The sequence below is a fragment of the Leiobunum rupestre genome, chromosome 6 (assembly GCF_980474605.1).
Source record: "Leiobunum rupestre chromosome 6, qqLeiRupe1.1.hap1, whole genome shotgun sequence".
In the NCBI taxonomy this organism is placed as follows: Eukaryota; Metazoa; Arthropoda; class Arachnida; order Opiliones; family Sclerosomatidae; genus Leiobunum; species Leiobunum rupestre.
Window position 1 is genome coordinate 52,355,075 of NC_143389.1, and position 4,007 is coordinate 52,359,081.

General features: G+C 32.3%; 1 non-coding gene across 1 annotated transcript; it reads left to right on the forward strand.

Annotated features, from left to right (window-relative positions):
* Window positions 1–2,545: 2,545 nt before the first annotated feature.
* Window positions 2,546–2,618, forward strand: TRNAT-GGU (transfer RNA threonine (anticodon GGU)). Its single transcript has one exon. It is a non-coding gene; the product is annotated as a tRNA-Thr (tRNA).
* Window positions 2,619–4,007: the final 1,389 nt, after the last annotated feature.

The following is a 4,007-nucleotide window of genomic DNA, read 5'->3' on the forward strand; positions in this document are numbered from 1 at the left end:
AAACCTCTAGACTAGACTAGAATAAAAACCCTTTAAAAGTAATATATATTTATTTTTTTAATTTTCCCTAATTCGGAAAATTAACCGGCATTTTCAGCTAATTTTTTCGAATCCAAAAGTAAAACTAAACCTCTAGACTAGACTAGAATAAAAACCCTTTAAAAGTAATATATATTTATTTTTTTAATTTTCCCTAATTCGGAAAATTAACCGGCATTTTCAGCTATTTTTTTCGAATCCAAAAGTAAAACTAAACCTCTAGACTAGACTAGAATAAAAACCCTTTAAAAGTAATATATATTTATTTTTTAATTTTCCCTAATTCGGAAAATTAACCGGCATTTTCAGCTATTTTTTTCGAATCCAAAAGTAAAACTAAACCTCTAGACTAGACTAGAATAAAAACCCTTTAAAAGTAATATGTTTATTTTTTTTATTTTTCCGATAGGCAGAAAAGTTTCCAGACATTTTTCTGCATTTATTTTATTAACAACTCTAGATAATTTTAAACGCGTAATAATGAAGAAATATGAAACAAAGCGATTAATGAGAAGCCAATTAAAAAAACGTAAATTAACACTTTGATTATAGTAATTAAATAACGTTAAAACGGAATAGCCCAATTAAAAGGTTTGATATTTTCCGTGTTTTTTTTTTAACTCTCCGTAAATGGCAGAGCGATAGAGCCGGTGCAGTTGTTTCAGACGTTATACGCGTATACTAGACGGGCGCCAAACAGTTTCATTCATATCGGCAATACCGCCCCTGACTTCATCCCCTCCCCCGCCGCCCCCTTCCTGCGCGTTACATAAAACTACCAGATCGCAAAAGCAATAAAAAAAACCCTAAAAGTATTAATATTTTTCATTATCGCCTAGACACGAAGCGGTTATCAATAAATCAAATATTTCGCTACAATCTGAGGAAAAACCACGAAAAACTAATTTGAAAAATAACAAGCTAGTTATATTTTAATACCGCTAACTAGCCCACAAAACCCTCTCTCGCGATACTACATTGCAATATTTGAGACTAAAGTCCGGCTGCAATGCGGTACGAAGGCCGTCGTAACCTTTACCCTCACTGACAAATAGTAGAAATATTTGACAATGAATACGACTACGATATCACGTGTCGGTGGTCAGTGAGTGGATACGTACTGCATGCGGGCAGGATACGCGCCTTTCGCGGGCGGGATAAGAGGCTGAGAATCTTAAAAGGAAGTGGCCTTATCGCGGGCCTCTTTATGTAAACAAAATTTCGATTTTTATATCGCGCCAACTTCACTGCCGAGAAATTGACATCGCCGATTAGCACGTGACAGATATTTGTCGCCATCCTGATACGTCCCTTAAAGGGCGCCGCGACTCCAAATTGAGGGTCTCACCCTGCCTCGCGAGCGAACTGTCAGCTGAGCCCGCGTGGGAATTCGGAGAGAGTGTTGTGACTGGAAGGTGCAATCTGGTACGAAGCTCCGACGGGAACCGGCCGACGCCACGTTTCGAGGAGACTGTCTCTAACCAAGACTTAAACGCCCCTTTCACGAGAATCGAAAAAAAGAAACATTAAAGAGAGCTATCACACTCTTAACACCCCCCTCCCCCTCCGCACCACTCTATCCACGTCAACCTCTTAATCACGTAATATGAACTCGGGGATCTTATAAGTAGAAAACGTCAACACACTGATATGTATTTTAAATATTAAATCCTATTAATTGTATTATAAAATAATTTAATTAATTAAATCGATATACGACTCGTGAATCTTACAGAAAAAGGGCAACGAACAAATATGTATTTTAAATATTAAATCCTATTAATTGTATTATAAAATAATTTAATTAATTTACTTCAAATTAGATCGATATACGACTCGGGGATCTTACAGAAAAAAGGCAACGAACAAATATGTATTTTAAGTATTAAATCCTATTAATTGTATTATAAAATAATTTAATTAATTTACTTCAAATTAAATCGATATACGACTCGTGAATCTTACAGAAAAAAGGCAACGAACAAATATGTATTTTAAATATTAAATCCTATTAATTGTATTATAAAATAATTTAATTAATTTACTTCAAATTAGATCGATATACGACTTGGGGATCTTACAGAAAAAAGGCAACGAACAAATATGTATTTTAAGTATTGAATAATATTAATTGTATTATAAAATAATTTAATTAATTAAATCGATATACGACTCGTGGATCTTACAGAAAAAAGGCAATCCAATATGTATTTTAAATATTAAATCATATCAATTGTAATAAATAAACAATAAATATCAATTGTGTTTTAATTATAATTTAAAAAATTCAATTCGAAGTTTCATTTAAATCAATTAATACTTCTGCGTATTGTTCCATACCAGAGTGACTGAGAAAAATCATATCACCTCGGGTAGGAATCGAACCTACGGCCTTTGGGTTACCGTCCCAACGCCACTACCATTAACGGGTAAAATATATCCCGTCAATAATGTGAACCAGATCGAGTCATTCATAAATTGGATGTCCGAGGCCTGATTATTCGTGGCCTCGGTAGTCCAATGGTAGTGGCGTTGGGACGGTAACCCAAAGACCGTAGGTTCGATTCCTACCCGAGGTGATATGATTTTTCTCAGTCACTCTGGTATGGAACAATACGCAGAAGTATTCCTTGATTTAAATGAAACTTCGAATTATATAAATTCCAGCGTAACAATAAAATAAAATTAAAAAATTCACTTCAAATTTAATCAAGTTAGAACTCGGGGGTCTAAAAAATAGAAAAAAGTCAACAAAATAAATAATTTTGTATTTGGAACACTAACGTCGTAAGTTCTATTATCTGTATTATAAAAATAAATTAATAAATTTACTTCCAACTAAATCAAGTTAAGACTCGGAGATAGATAAAAGTCAACCAATAATTATTAATTTTGAATATTAAATCCTATTAATTGTATTAAAACAATAATTTAATAAATTTACAAATTAAATCAATATAGGACTTAAGGATCTTACAGAGGTCAACAAACAAATACGTCTTTTAAATATTAAATCAATATTATAACAATAATTTAATAAATTTACTTCAAATTAAATCAAATTAGGACTCAAATAAATGACGATATTGATTTACATAACGGTTTGATTTGATCACGAGATCAATTAGAAAATTACTATTAATAAATAAAAAATAATTGGCATAAAATAACTTAATTGTAAAAATTATTTATGGGAAAATAGTCTTCCATGATTAGACGACATTTTTCAATTTTCACCCTTTATAAATCAATTGAGATGGCCCCTGTAATATACGTGGAATTAGAAATATGTAAGAGACGCCACAATGTCGAGCGTTTATAATATTATTAGTTTCGGCAGAAACAAATATGGCGAATGGGGGGGTTAACAGCGCGGCGACATCGCAAGCAGCTTCGGAAATACAATCTCAAACAACATAATACAATAAATATTCAATTACATCAATATCATTCTTTATCCTCCCCTCCCCAACGATAGACTACTCGAGAACGAGAGAGAGAGAGAGAGAGCGGAATTTCAAGAATGTGACGTCAGCGTTTAAATTCGAGATCCTAAGTAGTTATAATATAAACTTTGCTCGAGACAAATTTCTAAATAACTGACATAACTATATCGTTACGAAGACTTATGGGGAAATGTATCACGAGGTAATTAGTAAGACCAAAAACGTATTTATGTATTTAAGAACCTTCAACCAAGGCAACTCTGGACCCACGCCATAAAATCCGTGAGTAGCGTCATCTGGAGGTTTGTAAAACTAGTATATTGGTTTAAGAATATATATTTTTTAAACTTATTATAATTTGAACATGTAATATATGGCTAAAAGGGCGTTAAAATTAAGTTTTTCATTTTCATAAAACTTCAGTATTTGTATTGAAACTATAGAAAACGCCTTTAAATCAAAATATTAATCAAAACTTAATAGTACATATAATTTTATCCAAAAAATGTTTACCCGGTTAAA